At 42.2% G+C, this 23,843-nt stretch overlaps 1 protein-coding gene across 3 annotated transcripts in view; it reads left to right on the forward strand.

Annotated features, from left to right (window-relative positions):
• ZFYVE28 (zinc finger FYVE-type containing 28) overlaps positions 1–23,843 on the forward strand; it is a 125,327-nt gene that overhangs the window by 855 nt on the left and 100,629 nt on the right. The gene's annotated exons all lie outside the window — the stretch shown is intronic.

Below are 23,843 nucleotides of genomic sequence, written 5' to 3' on the forward strand. Positions count from 1 at the left end.
GGCGCTGCCGGCGGCGGGCACGGCAGTGGGGAGGCGGCTCTGCCACCCTTGCCGAGGTGAGCCGTCCTCGGCCGTGCTCCGGGCGCCGCTGTCCGTGCTTGCACGGAGCCTGAGCCCGCGGGAAAGCGGCTCGGGCGCTCCCGTTCTGTTCTCACGGTGCTTGCCTGCAACTTCCCAACTTAAAAAGGTGTGGAATGGCGCTCTGTCGGTGCGTGGTTCCTGCCCTTTTCTTCTCGCTCTGAAACTCCTGGAAGGGATCCAAGAATCATAGCTTGCTTTGTAATGAAATTATCTTCTGGCACGAGTTAAATAACAACTGTCTGGAGAGTGATCTTGTCTCGTGTGTGATGTTCAGATCCTATTTGAAGGACGTTGCTGGTTTGGAACACCTAGAGAATCCTCTTCTTTTTTTTGTGCCTAGGTGTTATAGTAGCCAGTATAGTTACTTCATAAAGTTTGGATTTAATTTTTCCTTGTCTCTCACTACCGCCCATTTTTTGCCATATGTTTTAATAGCAGTAATAGCATTAAGCCTCACTTTTGTAAGCCTGAATTGCAGCTGAGGGTTTAAAGAAAAGGGTTGAGGTGATGCTGCAAAATTTTAGCTTTGTGCTGAAAATTTTGGGGTTGGGATTTGGATTGTACTGTTTGGATTTTGCAGGGAGCCATAACCTTAGTGAGTACCTTTGGAGAACACAGAGTTGTCTGATATTGCTGCTAATGATTGAAAATAATTTAGAGATTAAGTGAGTGAAAATCCAGTAACAAATTACAGGTAATTTTCAGTCATCTTTTTCACCAGGGAACAAAATAAGGGGAGTTGGACAAGATGGCCCTTGAGGGTCCCTTCCAACCCGATGCATTTTGTGATTCTATGGAGAAATGTAATAAACAAGGAACACTGATCCTCTTAAATGCAAAAGAAATAATTGTAGGCACAGCTTTTGTTGCTATTTTTTATTGAAACTAATGAGGTTTCACATTAATTTGTGTTCTGATGGAGATTTAGTCTTTTCGTGATGAAAGGTACTTATGAACATCCTCTCCCTTTGTTGTAAGCTCTCAAGTTCAGCTTCCAAGGTCTCTCAGACCTTATTTCTGGGGGACTTTTCTGTGGCAGAGGAACTTCCGAAGCCTGTTGACTCTTGGCCTGATAAATCGGTACCATCTGTTGCTGTCACTTTCAAACCAGCACCTTTCTGTTGTGCACTTAGGATTTGTAAGTAGTTTTTGTCAGTTTCAGTAGCTTTCTGCAGCTTTTTTGGACTCCTATTCCAGATAGGCTGCTGTCAAACTGTAATGGTGTGAGTTCCTTCAGAAACAAGCATTTTTTGGATGAGTCTGTTGAATTGGTATGGATGATACAATTAATTACACTGAACTTTGAATAGCAATTTTTGGGTGGAAGGTAAGATGGAGGATCTCTCACTTAGAGACTGTAACTTTCCTGGGGATAGTACTTGCTTTCCTGTTTCATCGAGGAATACTTGGGATTCCTTCCTGTAAGGTTAGTGGGTTACACAGCCTATTTAGAAATCATTTAAAATATGTGTTTTGAAGATGGCTTGTTTGAATATTTGCTCTGGTGGGGGCTGTCACCCTCAGTGACTTACATTGCCTAGTTTTAATCCTTTGTTAAGTGCTGTGGATGCCAGGCACATTTTATCAGTTAGATTTTGCTGCTGTCAATGATGGGACATGCTGCTTCTGAAGTATTCCAGCTCCTGTTATCATATAATAGGACTTCTGCAGGGTACTAGGTTTTCATGGTAGTGGGCATCTGGCCTTTGATTGCCATTCAAAGACGCTATTGAAGGCAGGGGGTGATGAAATCAAAGTGCAGCCAAGTACAGCCCGTTCAGATACCTGAATATATAGTTCAGCTTCATCCTAGGGGAACTGTTTCATAATTCTTCCTAGTAAAACCCAAGTCCAAAGTATGTAAAAGGACGATGATCTTCAGAGGACCCTTTCAACCCCTACCATTCTATGCTTCTAAATTATTTCAGCCTAACCTTCATAAATGGGGGAGATGAGGAAATGGAGCAGGATAGTTTTCTAATTTTGCCTTGTTAAGCAATATCAGGATAATCAGCAAGCTACTGCAGGATGCAGGAGCTGCATCTCAACAGAGGTATTTACTTGGTTATTGCTGCATCTCTGTGTGAACAGACTAAGTATGGGAGAGAAAATGTGGGTGTAGGAAGTGGAAAGGCTTGACTAATGTCGTGTGTCAGGAGAACAGCACTTCCCTAGATCCTGGTGCAGTCACTGCTCTTCCTGTCCAGCCCTACCCCTCAGGTATGTCGATAGACCAGGTTGGAGCAACCCGGATCAAATGCTGATGGTAGAGGTAACCAGAGGGTGAAATCAACAAGCAGTGACGTGATCTGTATTAGCTGGTAGGAGGCAGACTTTGAACGGACGTGTTAAGAGACTGAGCAGAGAGGAGATTTTGTTTGCAGCCTCTTGTGCACCATCGATTGTTCTTTCATTCTTAAAACGCTGTCTATGTTTTCCTTTTGGGGGCTGCAGGTTCAGTGTGTGAAGCTTCTGCAGGGCTGTTGGTGTTTGCTTTTGAAGCAGGAGAAAAATTAGAGGAATTATTTGGAGCAGTAGTGTTCTTGAATTGCAGCCCAGTGGTGGAACAGTAGTTACTGTTTGATCTCCTCAGCACATTACAGGCTTCCCAGGCACTGCCACCTTTCTGAGACAAAGGATGAGCCCTTAAGAATCAAAATACTATTCTATATGCACAGATACCATAGAACTATTTCCTCTCACTTCAGGGAATTTCTTATCGTGTACGTCCTGCTGCTGGAGCATTCCACAGGTGTCAGGTCAGAACCTGTTCCCAGACCTGAGGAGCCAGCAGAAACAACAGAACTGGACTGGTTTTGCAGTTTTGAGGTGCATTTGATGCCTAAAATATTCTGAACGATTTTTGTGACTGTTGCTGCTTAAATCTGGAGACCAGCTTGACAGAAGCCTGGGTAACCGGCTCAGCAGGGCATTGCTTCTGAATTGAGCTCAAGTTTATTGATATTTTGCAAGAACTGTTTAGTGCTTGACAGGGAAACAAAATAGTCTGTCTCTAACCACAACTTCAAGATGTATCGAATCACTTCAGCTGAACAGTCTGAAACATCTTTAGTGTATGTTTATGGTTCATATATCTGTTTTTAAAAAGCCTTGCTTATTCTGTGTTTACAGCCAGGAAGCTGAATAAATATTTACCTGGGAAACAAAAGCCAAGGAGGTGGTTTTTTTCCCCATGAAATCTTACCTTCTTTTTCTGTTATTTCAGTTGTGCATTCACCAACCTGTCCTCCACCCCCCCCTCCCCCCCCCCCTTTTATTTTTTCCTCCTGCTTTCTTTTGTACAGTAAAAGAATGCAAACTTCTTGCAGTAAATCTTCAGGAATTTCTCATCTTCCTATCCTTCACACAAAATTTAGTCATTGGTAGTGAAGGTACTGCCTTGTGAATGCTTTGTCCCAGTTAAATGATGCTCATCACAAGGCTTGCAGAAGCCCGAGGGTTTTGTATGACTGTTTTTAACACCCCTCTCCTCCAAGACTGACCAAGGTCCTGCTGTGCCCTTAGTGTCTGCCTTAAATAAAAGGCTGTGTGTTTCCCGTGGAGGTGTGAAGGCACGTATAGGGAAATGGCCCCAGTTTGTAGCTAGGAGTGAACACTTAAGGACAAGTAGGTGCTCAGCAGACCTCTTTCACATGTTTCTGAGGGGAGTGGGCGTCTTCTCCCCCATGGAGTGCTTGGAGATGCTGAGAACTGAGATGCTATCTCTTGGGTGTTTGTTCTGTCTCTTCAGTGGTTGCTCTTTTAAACTTGATCATGCCTTTGTGCAGCTGGATTAGCGGCTGCATAATCTAGACAAGAGGTGCTCGCTGCCAGCTATGGTGTTTCTGCAGTGGTGCTCTCTGAGAACAAGGTTCTTGCTGCCAGCTGTGGTGTTTCTGCAGTGGTGCTCTCTGAGAACGAGTAACATCTACGGCTAAGTAGGATGGCAGGTACTTGTAGAAGGCTTGCTTCTGGATTTGTGCATAGTGCCTTTCTCTAACTTGTTCAGGGGTCTTTTTACTAAGCTATATTTCATAGAAGTAAGCCAGAGATAGTTATGAAAGTTAAAAAAGGCTTAAAACAAGAGATAGTAAGTCAGCATCTTGGAAGAAGATCTCATGCAGGTAAGAGGAAGAGCATTTCTAGGGGATCAAGAGCAACCAACTAAAGTAAAAAGGTGAGAACCAGTGGCCAAAAAAAAAAGGAGAAAAATCCAATGATGTGTGGGAGATTCTGCATTGCTTTGCATAAGGAGGATTGTATTAAAAAGTTTAAAAACAAAAAAAAGGGTCCTATGGGAGTGTTGAACATGAGAAGTTGTTACCAAACCCAGCACAACCACCTCCCTAAGACCAGTGAGGTGGTAGGATGCAAGCATCTCTTTATTTCAGTTCTGGACACACAGGGGGTTGCTCCATCTAAGTATCCCAAAGCCAGTAAAATTCAGAGAATATCTGCTTATGGCTCATACATAATCAGCTTTTTTTTCCGTGATTAGCATATTCATATTAGTCCATGGAATTTTTTAACGATGTAAATCTCCTGTATCTATGCTCACTGGGGGGTGTGTGTGTGTGTGTGTCCATCCTCTTCCCCCCCTTTAGCCAAACTTCTTTGCTCATGCTCTCTAGGCTGTCTGGTACTGTTGACAGACCAGAGAGTCACTGTAAAGGAGTTTGCTCTTCATAACAACTTCTGTCTCATGCCCACAGATACAATTCGTTATTTACACAGTTAACGATGCTTAATTTACACAACAGGTACATTCAGTGAGGATTACATTTTCCTAAATGACCCTATGTTAGGGTGGTATCAAGGTAATCTTTGGTGACAGTGCTGTCAAGGTTGCTTTGTGGCAGAGATGATTAAAAATAAAGGAGGAGAAACACAATAGGAAATAGCCAAAATGTAATTTATTTTTGAGGAAGAGAAGAAATGTGTCTGTAGGGATTTTGTAAGGGAGAAAATGGTTGTAAATAGAAAAAGAGCTTTTTTAGAAGTAGGGTCAGTAGAATGAAAGGCAGGGAGAAGGAGAATTATTTTTAGGCAGTGTTCAGATGGGTGAAAATGTTCAGAAATGGAAAAGGATTGAGCTACTGGAGCAGTTAAGCAACTATTGAGACTAGTTTGGGGGGAGCAAATGAAAAAGTGATCTTGTGAAGTGCTAAGTGGAAAGCAGTTAGGATCCTCTAAGATGCCTAAATCTTGGAAACAAAGGGTTTGTTCTTTACAGAAGAGGACTAGAGTGAGCACAGTGTTGGGGAAAAATGACTGGAAGAGTGACAGAAGAGGCAAACACTACTTGTAACATAAAGCTGCATTTCTCATGGTGACATACAGAAATCAAAACCTTTGAGTACAGCAGTTTGTGAACACAACTTACTATTGAATGCCATATTTGTGTTAGCATCTAATGACTTTAAAAAGCAGGAGAGTGAGGAGGGGTTTTGGGGGGGAAACATCAGTTACTAGGTTTAGCAAAACTTTTGCTGTTTTCATGATCAACTCTTAGATCTCCATTTTCTGCTTAATTATTCTTGTTGCTGCTACCTGATCAGAGGCTGCAGCTATTGAACCACATTAATCAGTGTTATTGATGAAAGTCCTGAGGAAGGCAGCTTATAAATGATCATACATTATTCAGGTGTGGAGTTCTGCATACTGAATTGCTCGATTTTCAGAAGCACCATCTAGTGGTTTGAACACAAGTGTGGAAACTAATAATTCTTAGGTGCTTTATTCTGGCTTTGCAGCTGACTGAAGATAATTACCTGCAGTCATATAGTTTCTCAGCCTTGATGTTATCTGTGTATGAAAAAGGGAAGTAGGTGACTATTGCAGCTGCCTGTTAAGAGAATTGCTTGGCTGTTCTTAATTAGGATGATGCAAGCGAAATGCATACCCCTTCCAAAATGATTTTTGATGTGGATTCCTGTGAGCAGAGTCATGGCATATCAGATCAAAGGTCCATCTTGGCCTGGTGTGATGTCTGGTGGTTATCTCTGTCTGTGTCCTGTAACAGATGCCTAGGGAAAAAAGATGAGCTGAATAGAAACTGATATTTCCCCTGGGCTTTGTTTTTTAAACTTGGGGCAGTCTGCAGCACAGGGCTTTGCTGAGCTGCAGATTGTGCCCGTATCATTTAATAGCTTGTGAGCAGCTTTCCTTTCAATGTCTAATTATTTTTCAATTCATTTATACTTCTGGTCTCCACGATGACTGCTGGCTTCTCAGAACTGAAAGCTGTTTCATTCCAGTGAGATAATTGTTTTCTTCAGAAACTTTTTCAAGGAGCCATTGGTGTGACCTATTGTGTCCCTTGTCCTGCCGACTATATCTGCTCATTCTCTTGGCAGTTGTAGCTGAATGCTTAGGTTCTGTTCCTTTCCTCCCACCATGTGGTGGTACTTAACAGAATTTAGGGGGGGAAATGACTTTTTGAAGGTGACAATTCACTCTTCCTAGGTTATTTTAGAAGAGTGGCAGACCAAAAAAACCTGACCCACATACCCTCTGCACAGGACCACAGAAGAATATTTTTCTTCCTGAACTAACTGAAAAATAAACACTGGAAATGTTCTTTTAATGTGCTTCGTTTCACTGCTGTAATAGCAGTGATCATCTTGTTGTTGTGCTGGCAATATCCATTTACATTAATTCAGTATAGCTATTTCTTAAAAAAAAAAAAAAAGATGTTATAAATAAATTAATTGCAGGCTGAGTGTGTTTATTTGGCTCACATGTGAAGGCTGACCAACCTTTACAGCGTGTGTTGCAAGAGCAAGTTTCTCCAGCTTGATCATTTCATTGGAAGATGCTGCTGAACTGGAGGCTGTCCTACCTGTTCCCAGCTGGAGCTTTGATTTCACCTTGAAATATTCCAGCTCTTTATTGTGTTTTAAATGACAAGCTGAGGGTTGTTGGTGTAATAGCCACATGCCCCCTGCTTGCGTTCAGGAGGTGAACTGCTGTGTTCATGCAAGCTGAGGCTGTTGAATCCTATAAACTGAAGGATAGCAGAAGTCAGCTAAAGGAAAGCACTTGACCTACTCAGTTAGTAGAACATGTTTTCCTTTGAGATAGTGTGAGCTGCCTGCAGCTGGAGAACAGGTGAGGGGCAGAAGTTGTAATGTAGTTTATAGAAGTCTAGAGTTAGGCTAAAAGTTGGGTTTTGGGGGAGGTGGAATGTTTGAACAGCTTAAAGATGCTGCCTTCCTGTCTCAGTAAACCCTGCTGCTTGAACTGGAAGATCTTGTTCTTATTTATTTTGATGTGGGTCAGGCTTATTGCATCCTGTCTGTATTTCTGTTCCACCCTGCAGGCTGTAGGATATTCCTGGTTGTCTCTGCAGTAGTCAGGGACTTCATTGTTTTACTTCTTCAGGCCTCTAGCCTGGCAATTCTTTCTGATCTCCCTGATCCCACTGATAGTGTTGCTGAAGCTGAGTCCTCTAGGTGGACCACCCTCTCCTCCCTATAGTGCTACTACTTCTGATGTTTAGGAATGTGATATCCAAAAAGGCTGATGGGCAAGAACAGTTGTGAAAGGAAATGCAGTGAGGCTGTTGAAGTGTGGAATAATCTTCAGAGGCCTTCAGAAGAGGAGGCTGTGGGGAGCCCTTATCCCTTTCTAAAGCTCCTTCAAAGGAGGTTGGAGCCAGGTGGGGCTTGGTCTTTTTTTGCATGCAACAAGAAACAGGACAAGGGGAAATGGCCTCAAGTTGTGGCAGGGGAGGTTCAGGCTGGACATTAGAAAAACCGTCTTCAGAGAAAGGGTTCTCAGGCACTGGACCAGCCTGCCTAGGGGGGTGGGTGGGGTTGCCATCCCTGGAGGTGTTTAAAAGATGTGTGGATGTGGTGCTGAGGGACATGGTTTAGTGGCAGTGGCTTAGCAGCAGTGGTGGAATCGAGCTCAAGGTGAGTGGTTGGACTTGGTGGTTTCAAAGGTCTCTTGCTACCTCAACAGTTCTAAGACTTTTATGATCTACAGCAAGGACAGCTGACCTCTGAGAGTGCCATGTAGGAACTGCCTCAACTTGGCTCTGTCCTTGTAAGCCATAGTTCCTTTTTTTCTTTTCCCTCTCATGGCCTTTATTCATATTGGGGAACCATTGAGAATGGATAAGGGGAGCAGTGCTGAAGGGGAGACAGGTGAAGGCAGAGTGTGAGAAACTGCTTGGCTTAAAAATCTAAGGATAAGTAGTTCAAAGGAGGAAAAAGGGAGGATTATTTTCCTACTCACCTGCTCTTTATTTTCAAATGGGGCACAGGTTAATTAAAATTGAGGTGATGTTTATGCTGGAATGTGTTAATTCCTGCCATTGACTGGCACTTTGATCTCTGGGAATTATAAGTGGTTGAAGATGAACTAACCAGATACTCAGGGCATTCTGCATTTCTGCTTTGCATTCTTCTAATTCTCACCTTCCTTTCTAAGCCCTTCTACTGTATTTCCTCACAGTCTGAAGTTCATCAGATGTTCAAAACCCCAGTTTATCCAGGTTGTTTCGTGCCATAGAAAGAGCTGAGCACGAAAAGGAGTCTTGCATGTTTGTCTAGATGCTTTCATAGAGAATGGCTTAGGTTGGAAGGGTCATCTAGGAATCTCTCTTAGGAGTGGTATGGGCTCTCAGGGCATCTTCCTCCAATTCTTGTGGAAACACTGATCTCCTGGCAGACTTTTCACGTTGCTGTCTTAGTCCAGTTGCTGGGGTTTGTGTGCTTTGCCCATCTATTAAGACCACATCATTGTTTTTCCTGTAAGCCCCTCCAAATCCTCTCAAAGCACTCTCTGCTTTTGCTTGATTTTTCAAGAGTAGTGTAGAGTGCCTGTTGAAGATACTATTTAATAGGGTTTTTGAAGGGATTATTTTATAGAGCTGGATCTAGTCCACAGCCTTACCAAAACACCTTGATGCAACCGAAATGATGTCATTTTATGGTGGAAGACAGAGGGAAGCCCTTGCAGGATAAGGAAGGGCCAATCTGAGGTAAGAAGTAGGAGAAACTGTAAAGGGCCATCAAACAAATCTCAGCTTGAACCCATGACTTAGCATTTGAAGAAATCTTGCAGGTCCTCACTGAGGTGTAAGACCTGAAGTGGAAGATTTCCCTGTGACCCATGGTGGTGATTGATGCATGTTCGTCCTTGAACACAGTGGCTGTGTGGTTACATCGGTACAGATCCTGTAGACACGTGGTGCCATGGGTGCAACCTGTTGTGTTCTTGCAAGGGTATGCATAAGCTCCACTGGCTGGTTGTAAAATAAGATAATGGAATCATTTTGGTGGGAAAAGGCCTTTTTGTGTGTCTGGCTTGTGGTTTAAGTTGTATTTTTGTTGTTGTGTTTGCTTAGGCTGTATCATACCTCTCCTGTGCTCAGTTTTGCTCAGTGTGATGGCTTCTCCTGTGTCCCTAACAAAGACATTACATCATCATTTTTTAACCTTTTTTTTGGGTGTACATAATTGTTGACTTGCTACACTTCCCTATTTCAGTCAGGATACTTGACAAATGCTGTACCTGATAGTAGTGGTGACAGGGGGAAGGCATGTACTGCAGCAGAAAGGCAACAGACTTTTTATCCTCCACTTCTCTCACTGGGAGAGGTGAGGAAGCAAGGCTTGTGATTGGGCATTTATCTTTATTCCAGAGCATGTGTTTCTTTGATGCTTTAAATGCCTTTTATTTTGGCCAGTTATTTTTAAAGGTATATTTTCTCAATTCATCAGCCACAGTACCTCTTTGGGCAGTCAGTTTCTTTAAGAGAGCCTCAGCCTTAGGTTGTGTCATTGTTTCTTTTAGTTGATTTCTTCTTTCCTAATTGAACTTCAAAAGTTATTATTTGGTACTCTCATGATATGGTGCTGTGTGTAGATGGTAACAAAAACCCCCAGTAAGTGAATGTTAATTTAACTCATACCTGTGAATTTTGAAGTATATTTAGATAGGGAATGGGGATACTTCTACAAAAAGGAGTACAGCTTTAAACAGCTATGAGATGCTTTTCAGTGTGAGAAATTAAAATGCTTTTTTACTGTCCTGTTAATGTCTTGATTTAATAGGTGCATATCAATCTCTAGGTACATTTGTATATACACACATACATAATCATGGACTCATAGAGGTCTTTTCCTACCAAGATCATTGAGTCCAACCATCCTTTAACTCTACACAGTCTGGTGCTAAACTGTGTCCCTTCATCTACTGTTCTGATCTTACCAAGTAAATGTAGGTGACTTGAAGGTGCCCAGTTGCTTTTATTTCCTACATAAACCAAAGAGGCAGCCCATTGTTTAAATTCAGCTGAGTTCCTAGTGCTTAATAAGCTTTTGGATTAGTTCAGAAGAAAAATGTGCATCTGATAGCTATTAATTTCTGCTTTTAGAGAAATGACAAGTGGTGTAAGACTGTCCTCAATAATATTTTGTGGGTACTCTTGAAGAGTTCATAGGTGACAACCTTTCTCCTGGAAGCATTAGTTTCAGTGGAAGAAAGCTAAGCACAATTTTTGCTGAAGCCCAGAGTCAGTTGTTATCAGTCAGGTCAAGCAATGAAACGCTGTGAGGTTGGCTCCAGCTCTTTTTATAGTTATTTCTCTCTGTCTATATATATATCTGTGTGCCTGCCTGTTGTGTGTGGCCCAAAACTTGGTATCATCTGTGCATCTTACAAATACAAATAGTCATTCCTCCTAGCTTTCAAATGTGGGATTGAAGCATGAAGGGGAGATGAGGTTATTCACTGCCTTTAAATGGAAGCCTATAGCCAAACGACCCAAAGACGCTTAATTTGGGGGTTTCTTGGCTATTCTGTCCCTCATTCACCACTGTTGCCTGTCCATTCCTTTATATCAGATGATTTTTCCCTTTTAGGTTATACTGCAATAACATTTCACAGCTGAAGCAGTGGAGCAGATTGTATGTGCTTTGCTATTCAAAGATTGGAGTGCAACTTACTGTTGCCATATGTTAAGTTTGACTGTCCAACTCCTGCTTACAAATGAGAACATATGGAAGATAGGTAATGGTGATTTTTCAGCTGTTAATTAGTCATGTTTAAGGCAGTGCCTCTCTAATCATTCCTCCAGTTGGTTCTTCCTCATCTCCCCCTTGTGGCAAAGTCACTGGTGTGTGGTGGGGGGAATAAAGGGTTGTGGCTCTGCTGAGTGGGGAAGTGATGGTGCCCCTGTACTTGGCACTGGTGAGGCTGCACCTCAAATCCTGAGTTCAGTTTTGGGGTCCTCACTACAAGACACTGAGGTGCTGAAGTGTGTCCAGAGAAGGGGAACAAAGCTGGTGAAAAGTCTGGAGAACAGGTCTGGTGAGGAACAGCCGAGGGAACTGGGGTTGTGCAGCCTAGAGAAAAGCAGGCTGAGTGGAAACCTCACTACTCTTTACAGCTCCCTGAAGTGAGGTGAGGTTTAGTCTCTACTCCTTAGTATTAGGTGATAGAATGAGTGGAAATGGCCTGAAATCCTGCCAGGGAGGTTTAGGTTGGACATTGAGATGTTTCTTTCTCGCAAGAGTGATCAGACATTGGAACAGGCTGCTCAGGGAGATGGTGGAGTCGCTGTCCCTGGAAGTGTTCCAGAAATGTGTGGACGTGGCACTTTGGGACATGTTTTAATGGCCATGGTGGTGTTAAGTTGATGGTTGGACTTGATGATCTTAAAGGTAATTTCCAATGAAAACAATTCTATGATTCTACTGACGTGCTTCTGCCACTTGGAGGGTGGGATGTGTCCTCCAAGCCCATAGCTGTCCATGAGCTCTAAGTGCACAGCATGGAAAATCCACGTCACGGAGGTGGCACACTTTGCTTACAAATGCTATATTTGGTTGTGTTTGTGTAAATAACATTGGTGATGTGATAAATGCCTTGTAATAAAATGGGAATTAGAAGTGTCTTAAGTGCTGGCATCTGTGATGGATAAAATTGTTATCAGTAATGACTGAACTTCTGTGTTCTGTCTAAACTCTTCTGATTGAGTCTATTTTATCATTCCTCCATAACACAGATGAAGCTGCTGTCTGCTTCTGCATATTGGTATTGACTCTCTTCTTTTACTGCTTATTAGGCAACTGTTCTGTAATAATGAATCCTCATCCCTGTAGGTGATTCAGACACAGAGATGTGGTGCTAAGGGGACATGGTTAGAGAATGTTAGACTGGATGGTATTAAAGGTCTTGTCCAACTGAGATGATTCCATGGTTCTACATAATATAAATAGAGGTAAAATAAAACCCTAATCCAAATTGCCCCTCTTCTATTACTCTGTTGTATGAAAGATGTTAACTCCTCTGATGTGGGGAGCAGTCTGAAACTCATGTGAAGGCACTTGGTGCTGAGAGCTGGAGTTCTGATTCAGTTCTTTACTGCAAAACAGGCTCATCTAAAGTTATTTTTAGGTGACATTAAGGTGCAGACCTTGTATAAAATGTTAATGCAAGTATCTTGCAATGTCAGAGGCAGAGAGAGCATTTGCTGGAAGCAGAACTCTGCAGAAGTAGTGAGGCAAGACAGCGAGCTATGAAAGGGCAGAGGTTTTGTGCTCCTGAACTGCCTTGCACTTGGAGCTAGCTGTTCTTTCCAAACAGAACTGTTAAAGGCACTGAGGTATTTGGTTAATGCTCTGGTGTGTGTTTGCCATATCTGTTTGTTTCACGTTCAATGTATGAATTGTCAAACCTAGACCTGGCTAATGCCTGGAGCCAGTAAAGTGCAGGATCAGCTAATTACACTATTTCAACAGTTAAAAGAATTACTAATTTCTAAGCCTTTAAAAGCCTTTCCTCTATTTAATTTTAGTCAGCTGTCTCAGAATGAATATTTAAATGGCAGTATTGTCAGATAATGTAACATTTTTCACTGTGTGCTTACTGGAATGAGATGGAAAAGATGGTAAGGAGAATGAGAAATAGAAATTCTGTTTAAATTGATTTTCAGCTGAAAGCAGGGTGTTTTTTTTTCACCTGCACTTGACTGACTTTGAGTTTAGCAAATGAAACTTCTGCAGTCCTAAGTACAGAAGTAAGATCTGGGGTACACAAGTAGAGGTCCTATAATTTAGTGGATTTCTGTCCCTCAAGAATAATCCACTCTGTACAAGCTCACAGCACTCTGCACTTGAGCCCTTGATAGTGCTACCATGTCATCACAAAAAGAGCTAAGAGCTTTGCTGGGTTTCAGGAGCTACTCCTAAAGATTTTTTTTGGGGGGGATGTCATTTACTTAAGCAGTATGTGGCTGGTGGTATCACAGTCTGTGTTTCCAGGTCGATGTGCCTGCTTTCCATGCTCCACAGTCCATTAGATGCATTTGAAGCTATTAGGTATTTCATATCTTAGGTGCAGGAAATAGGTAACATTATGGTGAAATGCTGCCATCTTAGATCTTCTTCCCCCTTGAGACACCTTTTGGTGGAGGGAAAAGAAATTTTTTTCCAAGTCATGTCAGCAGGATACAACAAGGATATTAGGGCAAGTCTGATCCAGTGGAGGTGGTGGAGTCACCGTCCCTGGAAGTGTTTCAAAAGAGACCGCATGAGGCACTTGGTGCCGTGGTTTAGTTGATTAGGTGGTGTTGGGTGATAGGTTGGACTTGATGATCTTGAAGGTCTTTTCCAACCTGGTTAATTCTATTCTATCTTAACCTGCTGTCAATGGTTGGTTCCCCCCCTCCCCTCCCCCCCCTTCTAGTTACTTCTATGAGTGATTTGCTAAGAGATGTGGGGATTGAACAGTAACTGTCTCTAAGCAGTGTTGGAGCACCCTCTGCAGCCTCATAATATTTAAATGAACTTTGTACATGTCTGGTGATAGATAAGGGGTATGAATATCCATAAAGGAAAACTAAGTATCCAGGTACTTTGTACTGATCATCAAAGTACAATGGTAGATCCTTGGGGATAATAATTAATTAGTATGTTGTAACCCTTCTGTGTCTATTATCCTCTTGCACCTCTCATGAAAAGAAAACCCTTAGCAGTTGCTGTAGGTTCACTGCAGTTCAGGCTGAAAAGTAAAGGATAGCATATCCAATGGGAGTGGAGTGGCAATTAGTGCTCTGACAGGCACAAACTGTAATGCTACTTAATAAATGTGGGACAAAACTAGGGTGCAACTGCAGCTTTGCTGCCTTCTGATCGTGAGTTTCCAGGATTTGGTAACATAAGAGGCATTTGAGAGCTCCTTGTTCAACAACAGACTAATCACTGGAGTCATGCTGGGGCATAGCAGAGGGCTGGAGCACCTCAACTATAAGGATGGACTGAGGGAGCTGGGGGCTGTTGAGCGGAGTTGGAAAGGACTTACTTTCCTGCTACTTGGAAACCCTGTTGAGGGTTTGGGCTTTTGGGGGGTGTGTGGTTTGTGCTTGTGGGGTTTGTTTTGGGTTTGTTTGGTTTATCTTGTTTTTCTCCAGATTTTCTGGTTAAATCAGTTTGAGAAGCCAGATGCGCTATAGCCTTCTGCAAGAAGTGTGTAGCAGCCGGCCAGGTATGCAGGAATGGGGCAGGAGGATTCAGAAAAATGGGATTACTCTTCAGCAACAGCAAGTATTTAAAGGTTTATCAGTGAAAATTGAGTCAGTTTATTCAAATGTAAATTCTTTTCCTGCTTTCCAAAGCTCTTTCATGCCTTAATGCAATTCCTGTCTCAATGGGTTATATCCACACTTCACTTTGTGAAGCCAGCCCGTGGCAGCACTTGAAACATGCTCAGGTTCTAAGAGCAAATAGTGTAGACTTTGCAGTTGCACAAGAAGTTAAACAGTCTTTATCTTAGGGCAACTTTACCTAGGTTGTATTCCTTCAGTTTGTTGATAAGCATGTTTCATGGGTCAGCATGAAGAGTTGTGGTGAGGTAAAGAGGTTCTTTTGTCTTCACTGGACCAGTCTTGTGGCAGAACGGAGTTGATCTGGCTTCAGCCCTTGATGGAAGAAAGTGATTTCAGTAGCTCTTTAACTTTTTGTCCTTTCCAAGCTTACAAATTCCTGTTTTGTGTGTCTCCCCAGGAATCTTTCTAAGCTTCTCTTAATCCTACCTCACTTCCTCATCTGAGTAGAAACCTTTTTCTTTAAGGTATTTTTTGTCTCATTCCACAAGTATTCTAAGGGAAGTTTTATTTGGTACTGCAGGTATGAGTAATACTGAGTTATTAATGTTTCATTTGATAGGTACATGTTTATTTAGTACCAGAAACGCAGTCTTCCAAGGATTTTAAGGCTCTTGTTAGAGCTCTTCCATTGTAACACTGGAGAAATAAACATTTCTAAGCCTGGAGATTAATGAACTTCTTCTAAAGCACAATTAAAACCTTCTTATTCTTCCATATTGAATGAGATTGCCTCAGGCAAAAAGCAGAAGATGACTGAAGATCTGAGAGGGATCTTAAATACACATGAAGTAAGCAAACCTACTGAGGCAGGCAAATTAATATCTTTTCTTTCTCTTTTCAAAAATGTCAGCAAATGAAAAGGCCGTTCTTTTCTTCCTCCCAGATGCTTTATTGAGAGAGGACAGGTTTTGACAGGCAACTTTTCATATTCAGTGACTGATCCTTGATTATCAGACCATGCACCTTGCAGTGTTGATTTTGTTTTGTTCTGGGTCTCCTTGCCAGGTTTCTAAGTGGATGCATGGTGTAGGTTTATGTTGGGTTGTGGGTTTTTCGATGAGGAACTTGAGGAATTGTAACTTCTGGTGGGCAAACTAGCTGCCTTTTCTTTATTTTCCTTACTCAGGAGCTTCAACTCTGGGTCCTTCAAATATAGCATAATTTGCTGATTTAGTTTGTGGTGTGCCTTGGCTTCTGAAATACGTTTGCAGCATCCTGGAGGTTTTATTTTCATGAGAAGTTGCATAAGCTTTAGGCTATTTTTAGCCAAGTTTCCAAAGAGAAAGTTTTCCCTCGAGAGGAAGTTCTGGCTTGCTTTCTGTGATGCAAGTAGCCCAAGTCCAGAGTGAAGCTGACTGTTCTTATGAATTACTTCAGGAGAGGTTTCCAGAAGGTACCCACAAGCTGATGGAATGCAGGGATTCAGCCTTTTTGTGGGTAGTTCCTTCAGAGATGTTTGCACGTGAGGAGAACCTGGGACGGAGTTGAGCTCTTGTGGTTAATGTCTGTGTGCTGCTGTCCTACAGCACACTTGAACAGCCTTATTTTCTCAAACTATGAAGCTTTGGAACAAAAATATAAAGGCTTTTTCTGTCTCTTCCATTTGCAACCAGTCTGAGGATATTTGCAGTTCTGTTGGATTTACAGCAGTTGCAGGGAGAAGTGGCTGAGGGAACTGAGGTTGTTTAGCCTGGAGAAGAGGAGGCTGAGGGGGAGACCTCATTGCTCTCTACAGCTCCCTGAGAGGATGTGGCAGCCAGAGGAGGGTTGATCTCTTCTCCCTGTCTCACTTTATCAGGTGATAGAATGAGAGGAAATGGCCTGAAATTGTACCAGGGTTTAGGTTGGAGATTAGGAAATACTACTTTGCTTCAGGAGTGGCCAGGCATTGGAACAGGCTGCCCAAGGAGGTGGTGGAGTCACTGTCCCTGGAGGTGTTCCAGAAAGCGTGGACATGGCACCTGGGGACATAGTTTGATGGCTGTGGTAGGGTTGGGTTGATGGTTGGACTCAATGCTCTTAGAGGTCTCTCCTAACTGAAAGAATCCTGTCATTCTGTGATTGCTTCTCCTAAGGAAATGGGTTTAGCAAAGCTATTCAAAGGCTAACTTTAGCCTAACGAAGCTAAGTCTGCTTCCCACGTCAAGGAAGTGAAAGACACTTCTGTGGGAGACCGTCTGTAGCATTCGTAGTGAGTTGCCACCTAGGAGAGCTCTACTCTCCTGTTCTTTCTTGATAATTAGGCAAAGCAAATCACATTCCTGTAAGTCTGTCTTCTGTGCATGCTCCTCTTGAGCTGAAGAATCTGCTCTCAGCATTTGAATTGGCCTTACTTTCACCATACAATACTACTTTTACTTAAAATTTTAGAGATGTTGGAAAAAGGAAACCAATCCTAGCAATCGCTGAAGGGTTTGTTTATGCTCTATAGGATTCCTCCAGTTGTTGACTTCTCCTCCAGTCATACTCTGTTCTAAGGAGACATTCAAATACACCTGAAAGACACTGGAGGACATAAGCAATACTCATCATATTAGTGCAGTTTGATTTTTTGGTCTCTTAATCCTTTTATCTTGTGAGAACAGCATCAGCTACCCTGAATCTTTGTTTTCAAGCTATAATGGCTTCCAAGAAAATACTTTTGAGGAGAGATTTTTTTAAAGTGAAATTTACCACAAGTTGTTTTGTGTTGGTCTTCAGTTCTAGCTGAAACCACTGTTGCCCGTGACCAGCTGTCTGACCAAATTTCTCTGCAAAGAAACTTTCAGAACTTGCAGAACTGGAACATTTGACTGTCTAACAACAGCTTAAATAATTTACGTGTTCTGGGTCTTAATATATAGCAGCAGAAGATGCTTTGCAGTTGTGACATGACAGTTTCAGCCAAGTTTTGCTTCTCAGAGTTAGTGAATGGAACAATGTGCATCTAAATGTGTGTAACTCCAGTGCAAAGGAGCCAGGCAGCTTTTGGTAACAGCTCAAAATATCATCTTGAACTATTTTTTCCAGTCTTAAGACTTAGCATTTTAAGTGCAGATTTTTTGCTAGGCTTCAGCAAAGGGTTTTAAAACAAATACAATACAGCAGGTAGGAACTTGAATGTTCTTCTACTGTTTTGGCAGAAGTCTTTTTACCAGACACTATAAACAACTTAAAGTTTCAAAGCAATAGCCTCACTGAAAAACCAGTCTGTGTTTAGGGAGCTGATTATATTTTTTTTTGGGGGGTTGGTTTTGTGTTTTGTTTTATTTGAAATACGTGGAGCAACTTTTGCTAAGTGAATCTCTCTGGAATTAATACAGGTCACAAAGGCTGCAGGGAGATAGATACAGGTTTGGGGTTTTTTTCCCTTTTGCCTTTGAGACTTTACCAGCTTTGACATATTTCTCATTACTTGCTTTAGTATTATTCACTCCCAGGTATAGAGCTGCCTGAGTGACAAGAGAAGCAGCAGCATAGCCCAGCAAATGCCAGCCTGCATACTGCATTGTTTAAAGAGTCCACAGAAGGATTATGTCCATCAAGATTCACAAATGCTGCAACTTAAGATGAAATAGATTTCTGCTCATCCTGCCTGGAATTCTTTCTTTCTGAAATGTGTAGCTGAGCAGCAGATGGAGATAAAGAGTACTCAAAGATAAGTTGTGGCCTTTTCTGGCTTCCTCCCCTCACTCTGTTGAAATAAGCAGCAAATCTTTATGCCTAGTTAGGATCAAAGACCTGATGGACATGCGGTGTTTAAGGCCAGCTGTTGACAAGGGCAGTCTACATCAAATGCATTTTTTCCTGGTCTTGCCATATGTGTGTTTGGTGATTTTGTTTTGTTTTTTAATGCTGAAGTTAAACCAAAACTATCAACATTCAAATCTCCCAGTTGCAATCCCTGTTCTCCCTTCCTGTGTTTCTCTGGTGAAATCTGAAGTTTGACTTGGAATATGAAGCCTCAATAGTGCTTTAGTCTTCCATCTAAGCACTTCAAAACTTCATTATAGGGCCTGACTGGGCTCCAGAACCTCCAGGAGTGCAGATAGCTGTGTAAGATCGCAAATGACTAAATTACACCTTTCATTTCTGATGCTCCAGGGTCCACAGTATGCCTGGGATTTCCAGGCATGTGGACACTGCATAACCTGTAGTAAATATAATGGTAGATGATGAATGTATCGATCTTGCCCTGCAGTGGAAGTGGCTTGGTCACAGTGAGGTACATCAGGTGTAATACAGACAATAAGCAAAAAAAGCTGCTGCAACTTGGTTTTGTCCCCTGGGCAGGGTGGAAAACATGACTGAATTTCCATGTCGATGTAGAAACCAGGAGTTCTTGAACACTGGTGTTTGGTCTTGTAACACATTTCACTCCTTGTAGGTGAGTCATATAAAGACATGTAACTCTTGATGGGTTGTTGAGACTTTTATCCTAAACATGTTCTAAAAGTCTCTGTTGAGCAACATAACCCCAGGAGTAAGATCTGCCGGCTACTGAACAGGGGGAATCCTGCCTCTGAGTGATTTGATGTGAGCATTTTTTTGTACAAGAGCTTTGAATTGAATTGAATTGAATTAACCAGGTTGGAAGAGACCTTCAAGATCGAGTCCAACCTATCACCCAACACCATCTAATCAACTAAACCATGGCACCAAGCACCCCATCAAGTCTCCTCCTAAACACCTCCAGTGATGGTGACTCCACCACCTCCCTGGGCAGCACATTCCAATGGCCAATCTCTCTTTCTATGAAGGAAGGTCACATCCACCAGCCTGGGGACACTTCACCTCTCACTTCAGCTGCCTAAAATCTGAGAGGTTCTAACTGAAATCAGCAGAGATGCTGCAAGTGTTTTCCCCTCACTATGGTCTTGGTGACATGCATCTCCACTGAGATGATGCCTGACATGGGAGGCTGGGCACAAAAGCAGTCATCCAGCAGGCTTTCAGTAGGGAGGAAAAAAAAATAAAGGGCAGTTTTGTTGAGCTCTGCAGCCACATTTGTATTTCATGCTTCTGACTTTGTTGTTCTTGGTGTTTTCATTCTTTGTGACAGGGGTGGTGAGGCACTGGAACAGGCTGCCTAGAGAAGTTGTGGAGGCTCCAAGCCTGGCAGTGTTCAATGGCAGGTTGGATGGGGCCAGAGCTAGCTGGTCTGGTAGGAGTTGTCCCTGCCCATGGCAAGGGGCTTGGAACTAGATGGTCTTGAAGGTCCCCTTCAACTGAAACCATTCTAGGATTCTGTTTACTACAGGTTTGTTAGCAGTTTCTCAGATTTCTTCCTGTGTACCAAATAACAGTTCTTTGCATGACAGTGGCCATTTCAGATGGTGACATGGCTCTCGCTGGATTGCTCTACTGAAATAAGACCTGCCCATGGCACTGAACATTTTCCTGAGCTAGGTCACTTCATCCCAACTGCTCATTCTTTGGCTTAACACTGCTTCCTAGTGGAAGGAAACTGAGCTTTTTTATTAGCAGGCTGGAGGTCCGGATGTTGTTGCATTGGCCAGTGCTCATGTGGTTGTTCAGGATGGGGGAATGAGTTGGTCTTCCTGCTGTGTGGAGAAGTGTTGTTTTTTGTTATTCTAGTTTGCAGGTTGAGGGGTAGGCTCAACCACAGTTCATCTAAAGTGTTGTTTTTCTTTCATGCTCTCTTTAGGTGCGTTTATAGACATCTGTATGTTTGTGTGGGTGTGCACTTCTCTATGCCCTTATATTGACTAAGTTGTTACAGTGTTGGCTTGGATTTTTCCAAATCTTTTTGTTAGCCCATAAGCTGTTTCATTTCCATGTAATGTAGTTCTTTAACTTCTGGTTTGTCCTGACCTAGTGCAGGTGCACTACCATCAGGTATCACCATTCTGCAGTACTTGCTCTCTTCCCAGGAAATGTTTTCAGAGTCCATATTTATGAGGAAGCTTAGACAAGTAAATGGTACAATTAAAAGCCTTAGTGTATTAACTGTTCAGTGGTGATTTTTTTTGACAGGTGGGCAGTATGATTTCCAGGAAGCTATTTAAAATGAGTAGTATTTTCAAGAAAGGAGTTCTTGCCACTTTCAGCAAGTCAAGAACTCATATGAATCTGGGTGGGTATGCAAGTGGACCGTTGCAACAGTGGCCTCTTAGTGCAGCCTCTTCATGGCCCATACCTGCGGCAGATATCTGGCTGGACACTAATAAACATCACATGTAGGTGTGTGGAAACTGAGAGAGAAAGAACTCCCTATTGATGAGGTTGTCATCAGCTAAGAAGGAATGACTGACTGCTGAGCAAGAAGAACTTCCAGTGATTAGTTTTATTTCAACAGGAAAAAAAGTATTAAAACAGTTTTCCCCTCTTCTTATTTATTGGTAACAAGCAATGCCATCAGGTTATTGCAGATCATCAGATATTAAGCTAAATAAAGTAACTTCACTGTCACCAGAATTACTTAACTGTCTTCTGAGGTCTTGCCCTCTGATTGCCTGGCACTTGCCACTGGTGAAGAGCACGCACAGCAACTGCAATAAACCAGAGGACAGGCAGGAACTTGCTCGTGTGCTTAAACTTTCAGATCTTCTGACTTACTCTTCCTCCTCTCCCCTTCTGTTACAGATCATGGAACCACACCACAAATTCACTGTCAAAAATCTTTGAGTAATAAATTATTAACCAAGATATAACGCTGACATTTCACGGATCACTTCGGTTCTCTATCTTAAAAAATACCAGGTCTGGGAATTATTGGCATTTTGAGTTAAAGGAGATGTATGTCTAGCTTAGAAGCTTTCATTTCTGCTTGTAGAACTTATTTTCTCCTGATTGACAAACTTGAAATTTGCTGTTGGGAACTGAGGATGCGCTTCATTAGAAGCAAGACAGGAGAAACCACTCTGGGGTTTATTCGTGACTTTAAAAGAATGTGTCTTGTGTGGTGTGTTGGAGGCTTTGAAGTGGTGACTCACATTATGCATCATCACTATCGGCAAAGAGTGCTTTATGTAACATTGATTTTTGTATCTTGCTTAAAAATTTCAGACAAGCAGGCTGCATTTAGAAGCAGTGAATGTGATGGTTGAAGAAACACCCCAGGTTGGAAGCTTGAGCGGTCACGTTACAAGTGACTTCAGTAAGCAGCAGCTTTGCAGCAAGAGGAATTGGGGGTTTAGGTTGATTCCAGCTTTGATTTTTTTTTTATGAGCAGTTTGTACTTCCATGATTATTATCTGGGAATAGTTTCAGTACAAAACAATGGTCTATGAGATTATTTGGTACGTCACATTCTGTATTGGAGTTAGCATGGCTGCTACTCCGACTGTTTAGAGCAGAAATCTTCATGGGATGGGTTTGTTGTGGGGAAGAATAATGCTGACTTGCTGGAGCGTGTCCAGAGAAGGGCAACAAAGTTGGTGAGGTGTTTGGAACACAAGCCCTATGAGGAGAGGCTGAGGGAGCTGGGGTTGCTTAGCCTGGAGAAGAGGGGACTCAGGGGTGACCTCACTGCTCTCTACAACTACCTTAAGGGGGGTTGTAGACAGGCAGAGGTTGGTCTCTTCTCCCAGGCAACCAGTATCAGAACAAGAGGACACAGTCTCAGGCTGTGCCAGGGGAGGTTTAGGCTGGAGGTTAGGAGGAAGTTTTACACAGAGAGAGTGATTGCCCATTGGAATGGACTGCCCAAGGAGGTGGTGGAGTCACCATCCCTGGAGGTGTTCAGGAGGAGACTTGATAGGGTGCTTGGTTGCATGGTTTAGTTGATTAGGTGGTGTTGGATGATAGGTTGGACACGATAATCTTGAAGGTCTCTTCCAACCTGGTTTATTCTAAGAAATGTGCTCTGTAAGACAGACACAGAAGGCAAATATTTGAATTGTGGAGTTCCTCCACTGAAAGTCTGACATAGAACTTAGTATATCCAAATGTGTAGTATACTACATATATATATACACACTACACATTTGGATTATACTGCCTCATCTGAAGAGTTTTTTTTAATCTCATTCTCACTCTACCTCTTTAGAAACTTTTTTATTAGTATTAAGAAGCAACATAGCTGTGACTAAAAAAACCCTAAGCAAACAACCTCAGACAAAAAAACCCAAAACAGCCAATTCCCCCTTCTCCCCCCTAAAAAATCCCCCAAACCAAAGCAAAAATAAACCACCCTGTAAAAATTTGCCAAGTTTGCTGACACTTCAGCACTTTTCCTGTCATTCATTTGCAGGTGATGTCGTCATAATTTATTAAGGAGCAACTTCTGAAATGAAAATGGGTTGTGCTGTAGCTGTAACTGTTTAAAGTTTAATCAGATTGATCAGAAGTCACATAATGATATGTTCCTGCTTTCCTGTGGTTTGTTCCAGTATTTTCTGGCCTTCTACCATTACACTTTTTATAAGCATTTAAACTCTGATGCTTGGAAGATGATGATGCATGGTAGTACCTCAGAGTTTTTTTCCTTGCATTTTGGGTCTCAGGAAAGTCAGTTGTGCATCAGTGCCAGTTACAGGGCTTTTCCAGTCTGAATGATTCTATGATCTTTCAGAGCAACACCTTCCTCTGCATTTTGTTGTGGTTTTGGTGCCTTGTGCTGCCTTTGTATTATGGATTCAGTGGATTGGAAATGGCTATTATTGATGCAAAGTGCTCATAATACTTTCATATGCCTTTTAAGAGAAATAAATATGTAAGGCCATTCATTTGTAAAGATGTCTGCAGTAGAAGTAAGGTGGTACAGAAAACACCTGCAGTTGCATGCTCCTTTTTCAGGACTGGTGTTAGCCTGCAGGACTCATTGTTGCTGTGTGTGCTTCAAGGAAGAATCAAGTAGTTCTTTAATCTTCTCTTTCCATAGTTATCTGATTTAGTAAGCTTTTCTTGTTAGGTAAGGGAGAAGTCAGCAATCTCTTTATTCAATTCTATTTTGTGTATTGAGACTCAGGTTTGCAGTAGAGCTGCATGCAATTAGATTTGAAGAAGTGAATTCCCTTTCTTGTGCTTTCTTAATGTACTTTGGAGGAATTAAGTTTTAAATTGCATCTTATTGATTAAAACCTATGCAATATGTCTGAGGAACTTCTGTATCTACAGGTGAAGATAAACCTAATCTCCAGTGGAAAACTGAGATGGGGGATGAAGGACTTGCTAAAAGCTGGGCTGAGACTGCAACCTG

The sequence above is a fragment of the Dryobates pubescens genome, chromosome 23, assembly GCF_014839835.1.
Source record: "Dryobates pubescens isolate bDryPub1 chromosome 23, bDryPub1.pri, whole genome shotgun sequence".
Classification (NCBI taxonomy): Eukaryota; Metazoa; Chordata; class Aves; order Piciformes; family Picidae; genus Dryobates; species Dryobates pubescens.